This window comes from Juglans regia, chromosome 2, assembly GCF_001411555.2.
Source record: "Juglans regia cultivar Chandler chromosome 2, Walnut 2.0, whole genome shotgun sequence".
NCBI lineage: Eukaryota > Viridiplantae > Streptophyta > Magnoliopsida > Fagales > Juglandaceae > Juglans > Juglans regia.
In genome coordinates this window covers 687992-699111 of record NC_049902.1, presented here as the reverse complement: position 1 = coordinate 699111, position 11120 = coordinate 687992, and the positions used below count along the sequence as shown (strand labels likewise).

Genomic DNA, 11120 nt, shown 5'->3' with positions numbered 1-11120 from the left:
CACTTGCACTTTAATAGAGGAGCATATACATGCACTTGACGGCTGGCCTCCTCTTATTCTAATTTTATAAAGGGATACCGATCGATGGGTCGTTTGTGGTTAGTAAGTCACTTAGAATCCAGTTTTACTGCAATATGGTCCGTTTGAATAAATAATTCAACTTTTTTAAATTTTAAAATAATAATAATATTAAAAAATAATATTTTATTTAATTTTTAATTTTTCAACTCATCTCATCTCACTATCGAAACGGCACCTTAAAATTATAGTATCATCCTTGTAGAATATATGACCTGCTAATTGGGACAAGGAAAGAAAATGATTAACGTAATAGTATCCCAAAGTTTAATATGAAATGAGGACGGTGATAATGCCTGAGTGGGAGAAGTCCTCATGGCTTAAAATGATTCAATTGAAAGAGATTTGGCCAATTATAACATTGATTAATTCTTTCTGTAATGAAGATCATCAGTAGTTTCGAATTACTAATTTCTGTAACTTGTGCGTTGAGACGACGCTTGCTTCAAACATGAAAAGTCGAGCATGAATTATGAAAGAAGAGGCTAGGCGTGAATTAATTCAAAAGTGAGAAGAAAACCTAAAATTCAAAAGCAGTAACACCAAAAGTGACTCTTTTTTCTCAAGAAAAAAAGATAGTTAAATTAGCTGTACGTATAAATACCAGACTTTAATAAAGAGACTTCCATAAAACAAATTTATATTAGGACAATGCTTGCCGCCCATGCGTGCTGCACTTTTTTTTTTTTTTTTTAAAATATATTTAAATATTTAAAAAATACATTAATTTATTAATAATCACTTCTTTAATTATTAAATAAAAAATTAAAAAATAAAATAATTTTGTTAATCCGGCCAGCCGCCGTTAGCAAGCATAAACATATCACAGATCAAAATGCTGCATGTTTTGATAATTAGTACCTGAATAGAAGAAAAACTAATTAGAAACCGGCAAAAGCTTTTAGTAGTAAAAGAAGGTGAGATCGATTTGATGATTTGTTTGTTAAGAATTTAATTAATTAAGTACTGTTAGTTTTAACAAAAGTACTATTAATGATTTTTCAATTTTTAATGAAGAGTTCTACGTCTATTGTAATTAAATTTAAATACAAGTTCCTGATTCTCAAGCCGCTCGATCTAAATGATCAGATGGGTCGGTCATGATCTCGATCAAGCCACTACTGTCTGTCTTGGGCCAGACCAAGGCCACTTAATTCCATTTTTTTTTTCCAATTTTTATTAAGAAATATATTCTAATTTTTACACTGATTTTATATTTATAATTGTATTTCTTTTAATGATTAATTAAACTTTTGATCGAGGACTTTGAGGGAACTCATCCAGAATCGGTATGTTACGCTCGCCAAGAGGATTTCTTGCAACTCCACGCAGTCCCAATTACAGACACATGGAGAGGTTCTTGGCGGATTGCTCAAAGCTCTTTTGTTTTTTTGCTGTCAAAAGCTCTACACAAAGTCTACGTGTTACTTCCTCTCCAACCGCTATGTCCTTACGTTGCAAACAACCGACTTTCACTTCCATGCATATATGTAGAAAATCAAATATATATATATATATATATATAAATCACTTGAAACTCCTCTCTGTGATCACATTAATTGCAGATAATCAAGCTAGAAGCCATGGATCTCATTCACAAACTGATGAACATTATAGTCCCTCCCCTAGGCCTAACCATTTTACTCTTCTTTCTACCAACCTATCTGTTCTTCAAGCTTCTCATCTCCACCATAAAATCCATATTCAGTGAAGATGTGGCCCGAAAAGTAATACTCATCACCGGGGCATCCTCTGGAATTGGAGAGGTTTGCACCAAGCTATACCCCCCAACTCGTTTAATACCTCAATATTTTCTTCCTTTTTTTCTCTTTTTTTTTTTTAATCACATTCTTGTATGTATGTACATATATAATTAATATATTGTGGTTTTTTACGGTTACAACTGTACCTGCATATAGCTGTAGGAAACACGCACACCATGTGCTTGACAAAATGTCAAAACTACCCTGTAATTCATCTATAAAAGAACTCTTGTAAACAGTGAACTATAAGGGAAATGAATATACATTTTATGTTATTCTTCATGACATCAGAGCCAAAATAGACAAACGTCTCCATGGCTGAAACCAACATGGAAAAATTTTCCAGCCCTCCTCCCGCTACCCCTACCTCTCTTCCTTTCCTCTCCCATCTTGTCTCAGTAAAATTAACCAATGATAACTTTCTTCTCTGGCGAGCTCAGATGGTTCCATATCTGAGAGGCCAGCGTCTATATCACTTCGTTGATGGCACACATCCCCCTCCCCCACGCTTTCTTCCTAACTCTCACAACCCGAACCCAGAATATCTTGAATGGTCACATACTGATCAAATGATTTTAAGTGCCATCATCTCCTCTCTCTCCGAAAATCTCATTGCTCAAGTTGTTGGTTACACAACTGCTCATCAAGTATGGACTGCCTTGGAAAAATTTTTTATGACCCAATCTCATGCCCGCATCATCCAGCTTCGCTATCAACTAGCTACTGTATCCAAAGGTTCCAGCTCTGTCTCGGACTATTTCCGGAAGGTCAAGCACCTTTCCGACACCATGGCTGCTGCTGGAAATCCTCTATCCTCTGCAGAGCTTACTTCTTATCTCCTTGCTGGTTTAAATAACGATTTCGATGCTGTCGTTACCTCCATCACAGCTCGCCTTGAACCCATGACCCCTGAAGAACTTTTCGGTCTTCTTCTTACCCACGAAAGCCGCCTTGCTCACTCAACTCATCTTCCCCCAACCACTGAAATATCTGCTCATTTTACCTCCACCAACTCCTCTCGTGGCCGTGGCAACACTCGGGGTTTTTCCCGAGGTAGTTATCGTGGCCGTGGAAGGGGTCGATTGCCAAATCCCTCACCTCCAAATTTCTCTCCAAACCAATCTCTTCTGCCACACTCCAAGCCAACTTGCCAAGTCTGTGGCAAGGTTGGTCATCTTGCCTTGCGATGCTACTATCGCTATGATCATGCATATGAAAATGGTCCACCTCGGTCACTTACCGCCAACTACACTTCATCCAACTCCTCCACCGACAACACTTGGTACCCAAACACTGCAGCAACAAATCACATCACCTCTGACCTTGCCCACTTGAACCTCAACTCCACTCCCTACAATGGCTCAGATCAGATTCGTGTAGGTGACGGCACTGCTTTACCAATTTCAAATATCGGTGACTCTCTCTTACACTCTACTTCTCGTATTTTTCAGCTCAAAAAAATTTTACATGTTCCTCACATAACCAAAAACTTGGTTTCTGTGCGACAATTTTGTCATGACAATCATACTTATATTGAGTTTCATTCCTCTCATTTTATTGTCAAGGACTCCAAAATGGGGACATCTCTCCTTCGTGGCCCAGTACATGATGGTCTATACACTTTTCCAGCTACTTCATCACCCCTTCAAGCTCTTGTTGGCGAGCGCACCACATCCTCTCGGTGGCACTCCAGACTTGGGCATCCCTCTCTTCAAGTTGTGCAGCGTATATTGTCTCAACACTGTCTTGCAGTTTCCACCCGAGACTTCAAATCTCCTTGTCCAGCTTGCTGCCAAGCAAAGAGCCACCAATTACCTTTTACTTCTCATCATCAACGGGCTACCCAGCCCTTAGAACTTCTTTACACGGATGTATGGGGTCCTGCCCCAGTCCTTTCTCGTGAAGGATATCGTTATTATGTTGCTTTTCTTGATGATTATACACGATTTACCTGGTGGTTTCCATTAATACAAAAGTCTGATGTTGCCTCTACTTTTATCACATTCCAACGCTCAGTTGAAACTCTTTTTAATTCCAAAATAAAATCAATTCAAAGTGATTGGGGAGGTGAATTTCGCTCTCTAAATCACATTCTTAAATCAAAAGGAATTTCACATCGTATCTCTTGCCCTCATACTCACCAACAAAATGGTGCAGTAGAGCGAAAACACCGACACATTGTCGAAACTGGCCTAGCACTCATGGCTCACGCCTCTCTTCCTCAACATTTCTGGGCTGACTCCTTTCACACTGCTGTCTACTTAATAAATCGTCTTCCCACTCCCTTACTTCATCATCTTAGTCCTTTTGAAAAATTGTTCTCAAAACCTCCAAATTACACATTTCTCAAAGTTTTTGGCACAGCTTGTTGGCCTCACTTACGGCCATACAATCGTCATAAACTTGATCTTCGTTCTTCACAATGTCTATTCATTGGATACAGTGATTCTCATCATGGTTATCGCTGTCTACATCTTCCCACCGAACGTCTTTACATCTCAAGAGATGTTGTATTTGATGAGCAACTCTTCCCGTTTCATCATCTTAACACTGCAGTTCCCAGCCCATCTTCAACAATCCTTCCCTCTATCCTTGGGCCTATACCCGCCCATCACTTAAACCCAACTCAGCACCCACAATCTGCAAATAACCCTCCCAGCCCCACCCGAATGACCCAGCCCACACCTCCACGGTCTCACTCTGAATCGACTTCCGAAACCACATCCCCACCCAATCTTGGTCGACCTCACGAAAGCCCAGATCACCCAACAATCGAGCCCATTGTGCCCCTCAGCCCATCACCACACTCTCCTCAACCCGATAGCCCGCAACAACTTTCTCCCTCATCTTCTACCCTCAACTCCTCTCTCCCAACCCTAACATCTGCTGCGCCCCCTTCTTCTAAAATCATCACAAGATCCAAAACAAATTCCCTTCACCCAAAAACATATACTGATGGAACCATCCTCTGGCCGCCTCCTCGAAGCTTCCTTACCATCACCTCCCAACTCCCTGATGATCCTACCTCCTTTACCGAAGCTTCCAAACACCATATCTGGCGGACAGCCATGGCAGAAGAATTTCAAGCCTTACTCAACACTAACATGTGGACTTTAGTGCCCTCTTCAGGTATCAAAAATTTAGTAGGCTGCAAATGGGTTTTTCGCACCAAGCGACGCTCGGACGGCACCATCGACAGACACAAAGCGCGACTTGTCGCCAAGGGATTTCATCAACAGGCAGGTATTGACTTCTCTGAAACTTTTAGTCCAGTTGTGAAGCGAACCACAATCCGCACCATCCTTTCCATAGCTGTCACCGAAGGATGGTCCCTACGACAGTTAGACATCAATAATGCCTTTCTGCATAGGGACCTCCAAGAACAAGTTTTTATGACCCAACCCACTGGGTTCGTCCATCCTCATCACCCAACCCATGTTTGCCACTTGAATAAGGCCATTTATGGCCTCAAACAAGCACCCTGCGCCTGGTTCTCCAAGCTGAGTACCAAGCTTCTTGAATTCGGCTTCACACAGTCTCTAGCTGATCCATCTTTGTTCTTGTACAAACATTCCTCAGTCTCCCTCTTTTTCCTGGTTTACGTAGATGATATCATCCTCACTGGGTCTAGTTTGGATGCTATCAACTCTGTGATACGTTCCCTGAACACTTTTTTTCCAGTTAAGGATCTTGGACCCCTTCGTTTCTTTCTCGGTCTAGAAATCCACCATCACTCGCAAGGTCTACATTTATCACAAACAAAATATGTCTGTGACATGCTCAAACGGACCAAAATGGACCTAGCTAAACCCGTCAAAACTCCAATGGCCTCCTCTGCTCGGCTTTCACTCACCGATGGACCTGAATTTTCTGACCCAAGTCTCTACTGTAGCACAGTAGGTAGTCTCCAATATCTCTCTCTTACCCAACCAGACATTGCCTTTGCTGTCAACAAAATTTGTCAGTTTATGCATTGTCCCAAACTACCTCACTGGCAAGCGGTAAAGCGCATCTTAAGATATCTCAAGCACACAGCTCACTACGGCCTTCTTATCCGTCCATCATCCTCTTACAAATTACATGCCTTCTCTGATGCGGACTGGGCAGGATGCCCTGATGACCGTCACTCCACTGGCGGCTTCCGTGTATTTCTTGGCTCAAATTTACTCTCCTAGAGTTCAAAGAAGCAGCCCACAGTTGCTCGATCTAGCACAGAGGCCGAATATAAATCACTGGCCAACACCACTGCAGAATTACTTTGGCTTCAGTCCCTGCTCAAGGAACTCAGCATCTTTCTCTCTCAGCCTCCTACCCTCTGGTGTGACAACTTGGGAGCTACTTACCTTTCCACCAATCCAGTACTTCACTCAAGAACAAAACACATGGAAATTGACTTCCACTTTGTGCGTGACCGTGTAAGATCCAAATCTCTTCAAGTTGCTTTCACTGCCTCTCGAGATCAAGTGGCTGATATATTCACCAAGCCACTTCACTCATCTCGTTTTCTTCAATAGCGTACAAGTCTCACAATGGTACCCATCATGGACTTGCGGGAGGATATCAACAGCTCAGCCAAACAAGGATCCGAATCAGCTCAGCCTCAACTGGAAAAATCCATCTCAGCTATACACGCAACAGTCATACCATCTCAGCCTCAAGATTCTTCCGGAATATTATAGTTTCTCTCTCTGTAATTCTCTGGATCGGTTGCTCTGTTATTTCTCTGTAAATGGAATGTTACGGTTACAACTGTACCTGCATATAGCTGTAGGAAACACGCACACCATGTGCTTGACAAAATGTCAAAACTACCCTGTAATTCATCTATAAAAGAACTCTTGTAAACAGTGAACTATAAGGGAAATGAATATACATTTTATGTTATTCTTCAGTTTTGAAGCATCTCGCGTACGAGTATGCAAGGAGAGGAGCTTTTCTAGCCCTCATAGCAAGAAGAGAGAACCGTCTCAGAGAAGTCGCCAGCACGGCCTATCAGCTTGGCTCCCCTGAAGTTATCGTTATCCCTGCATGCAGATGTCTCTAAGGTTGAAGATTGTAAGCGCTTTGTTGATGAAACAGCCGAGCACTTTGGGCAGTGTAAGCAAAAATTAAACGAAAATGGTACTACCTTTTTAATTTGTTTTTCTTTTTGAGATATTTTGAAACTAATATATATTCTGTGAATTTTCATAGCAGTAGATCATCTGGTAAACAATGCCGGAATAAGTCCGGTCTGCATCTTTGAGCACGCCCCCGATATTACTAATCTTCGGCCAGCTATGGTAATTATATATGTAGATTCTCGACATGACTCTCTTCTCTTGCATTTTTATATACCTAATTAGACTTAATTAATTTTCTTATGTGAAAGAAAAAAAATTGTAAAAGACTGCGACCCAAGTTATATTGAATGAGATTAGCAAGATCAAAACTGAAATTCGGATGCAATTTCCTTGGAAATACTTCGTTGACATTCATTGCAAGTACCTATTGAATTAGTTTTTAATGTATCCGGCCTTTAGCAGAAAATGTATACCTAGAGGATCATGACAAAAATACTTTCAAATTCTTGTCCAGTGTTCGAGGTCTCAAATTTAAGTAAGAGAGATGGACATACGAAATGATATTAACCACAACAAAAATCTGAAGGATACTTATAAATTGTGTCCACAATTTCATGTGTGCTATGTTTTTGTCAGGATGTAAACTTCTGGGGTGCAGTATATGCCACCTATTTCGCCGTTCCACACCTTAAAAGGAGCAAAGGGAAGATTGTAACGATTGCTTCCTCTGCAGCATGGTACCAAGACTAAGCTTCTATAGTGTAATTAAGAAATTAATCTCGCCGGCATCCTTTACTCACTATTCCTTTTTTTTTTTTTTTTTTTCTGTGCATATTCTTTACTGATTTTTCTTACTGCATTGTGATTAACATCAACCCAGGCAAGCAAAGCAGCAGTCCTAAGCTTCTTCGAGACACTGAGAGTTGAACTTGGGGGAGACATCGGCATAGCAATTGTGACTCCAGGGTTGATCGAGTCAGAAATGACACAAGGAAAGTTCCTATCAGAGGAAGGCCAGATGGTACTTGATCCAGAAATGAGCGATGTAAGCTTCTCGGTATTCTATCTGCAGCATAATGGTCATGCATGTTATTGCAAGCGGTTTGGATAATAAATATATATTTAACTCAATTAATGCAATTGGTATCAGACTTTAGTGAGTATAATGCCAATAGAGCCCGTTGGAAAGTGCGCCAAAGCAATTGTGAACGGTGCCTGCCGTGGAGAGAAATACTTGACACAACCAGCTTGGATGAGGGTGACATATTTCTGGAAGGTGTTTTGCCCTGAGATACTGGAGTGGTGTTTTGAATGGTCCATGATTTTGGGAGCATTCCTGTCACTAGGTTCATGACAAATGAGCAAAAAAACTAATTAAACTATGCCAGAGAGATCATGACTTTCCTTACTTAAACAAAGACAACTCAGAATGATCAGTTGGGTCAACAATGTTCTTAGTAATCAATTCATATAATAACATCTACAAATTATATAGAAGCATTCCGTCTATGAAACAGCTTATAAGCCCATTGATCTTTTTTAACCAATTGATCAAATGTTTGTATTTGCAATCTATGGAGAAATCATTCATGCTCATCCGGTTTCTCGTTTAAGGGTTGAATGGGTAAAAATATTAGCAATTTTATGTCTTCCAAGTACTACAAATGGATTTTGATCACTTTCAACTTTCGCAATGAGTTCTTCGGGTACTATTCGTGATTCTTAATCCCGGGCCACGGCCCGTTTAATTTGTCTTCTCGAAAGGATATTATTTTTGTCCTTATCAAGTTCAATAGTTATAACTAATCCGCCTTGTCATGTCGCACAAAAAAAAAGCTATATATATATATATATATATATATATATATATATATTATATATATAAATACTTCATCGATCAAGTGCTATTTGAGTTCTTGTAATGTGAAATAACTAAGAAAGTATAGAAGAGAGTGCAGACCAAGTGTTTGCTGAAATGCCTCAAAGGGCTCCTTTCATATTGCAAAAATATTTCCTTACATTTTGGCCATGCTATTTACATCATTTATACAACTCAATACATAACTGACTACTCTCTATCATTATGGTACATGTATCACATAATCTCATTCTGTTTTTACAAGAATATTCACTTTTTTATTTTTGTATTTTTATTCTACAAGTTTCTAGACGTGCCGTGTGGTCCTTCCTTTCTTTTGGTGCAATCAGCTTCATCTTTTTTCTGAAGATTGAATTATCTATATAGAATTGACGAATTGACAAAAGATTTTTTTGTAATGGAAGGAACATGTAAGAGTCGAGAGACAAGGAAGTTGTCAGAAGGTATATGCAGATGAGCTGAACCTGTATGTTGTATGGGAATGGTAGAGCCATCTTCAACACTGACTTGATTGTTGCAGCAGTATCTGGGAACCAAGGATGGAACTGGGTTGAAGGTGCATGGAGTGTCGTGGTTGTGAGGTTGGCTAAGAGACTCAGTAGAGGTGGTATTTGATAGGTCTGGTTGAATCTATGGTAGCAACTCAAGGCTGTATGTCCAATTTTATGACGCACTTGGCAGGTAGGGCGTTGGTCATTTCGGTTAGTAAAAAGGTTGGTACCTCCATGATCACCACGACCTCGTCGTGGCCCATGGCCTCTGCCTCTAAAATTCGAAGAAGAAGGAGGAGTAGGGGAGGATTTTGTGTGAGTGAGATGGGCTGCCAAGGGATTTCTAGAGAGGTGTGTGGTTTTGATGAGCTAATCTAGACTCATGGTTAAGTAAATAACTATAAATTTGATGAGAAGTCAATGGATCAGCTCGAGTAGTGAGAGATATTACCAAAGAATCATAATCGGTGCCCAGACATGTTAACAGATACATCAAAAATTCAATCGGGGATAGAGGTTGGCCTGAGGCAATTAGGGAAGCTAAGTTTGCCTTAACGAATAGTCGGTGATCGATTCTCCTTCTTAAGTGTAGCAAGTTGAAGCTGAGTTTGCATGATGTGCGCCAATGACTGAGCTGTGAGTAGATTATGCAACATGATCTAGACCTCATTTGCAAATGTACATTATTCTATTAAAATATTGATTTTGACATTTTCATTTATTTTAATTCTAATTGTAATTTGAATATTTATTCGTTATTAAAAAAGTATACATTAATTTTCTAACATTGACATTAGATTTTAAAAGAAGAAATTAGCATCAACTAATCATAATATTGCAGAACTAGAACTTGAAGCACTCCAGCAAGATGATGTCATGTCATTGAAATGATGACTGATTGAGACTATCCGCATTCTGTGGTTGAGTTTGGGATTTGGGCACTTCGTGCTTTTGAGACAAAGAGGAGTTTCTGGAGTTGTGAGCTCGCGCGAAACGAATAGCATGCGGGGAGGGAATTTTTTATGTCAAAATAATATTTGACCAGCAACTTGGACTCAACAGATTTGCCTAGTGAAAATGATCAAAGTTAAAAAATATTATAACCTTGTTGAATCCACTATAGTGAATTTTTATGCAATCTAATTAAATTTTAGCTAAAATATAATTTTATTGAATCTACTATTAGTGCTTTTAAAAGATGGAGAAAAATTATATGGTAATTCAAAACATTGTGGCTAATCCACATGCCAGTGAGGTCGAGGATTAGTGTTTTGAATCCCAAAATCAAACATCTACACGTGGACAAAGAGAAATGCAGAGTTTTTCACCACCAGGCCGCGATCTCAGCTTATTGGTTCGCAACCACTTATCTTGGAGAAAAGTGGCTAAAAGCCACATTTGGTGGATGCAGCTGTAAGCATTCAACACTAACATCCAGTGGGATAGACCAACTTCCATATTTTAGCTGTATTATCATTCTATTGCTGTGCTTTCATGTAATCTTTTAAATATTTTATTTGCTTTAATCTTATGGGACAATCATTCTAGACTTCTGTTCTCTCTATAAATGTATAGAACCTGGTGTTCCTTTCCAAGACAGTAAAGCCTGCCGCTTATAGAATAGGATTAGAAAGTGTGAAGTTTTCAGGGCAAAGCTTTACTTCCATGGAAATAAAAGCAACGAAGAAGTACTTGGCTCTGGTTTTGGTAGCCATGGTGCTGGGACTCTTGGTTCTGGGTTCGGACCCAGTGGAATGTGCATTTGGGATACAACTCAACCCATGTACTCTTCCTCAATGCATTGCTGAATGCAAAAAGGCCTTGGGGGAAAAATTTCTTAGTGCAA

At 39.8% G+C, this 11120-nt stretch overlaps 1 pseudogene; it reads left to right on the top strand.

Moving 5' to 3' along the window:
* Window positions 1–1658: 1658 nt before the first annotated feature.
* LOC108990304 lies at window positions 1659–9398 on the top strand (annotated as a pseudogene).
* The last annotated feature ends 1722 nt before the right edge of the window (window positions 9399–11120 follow it).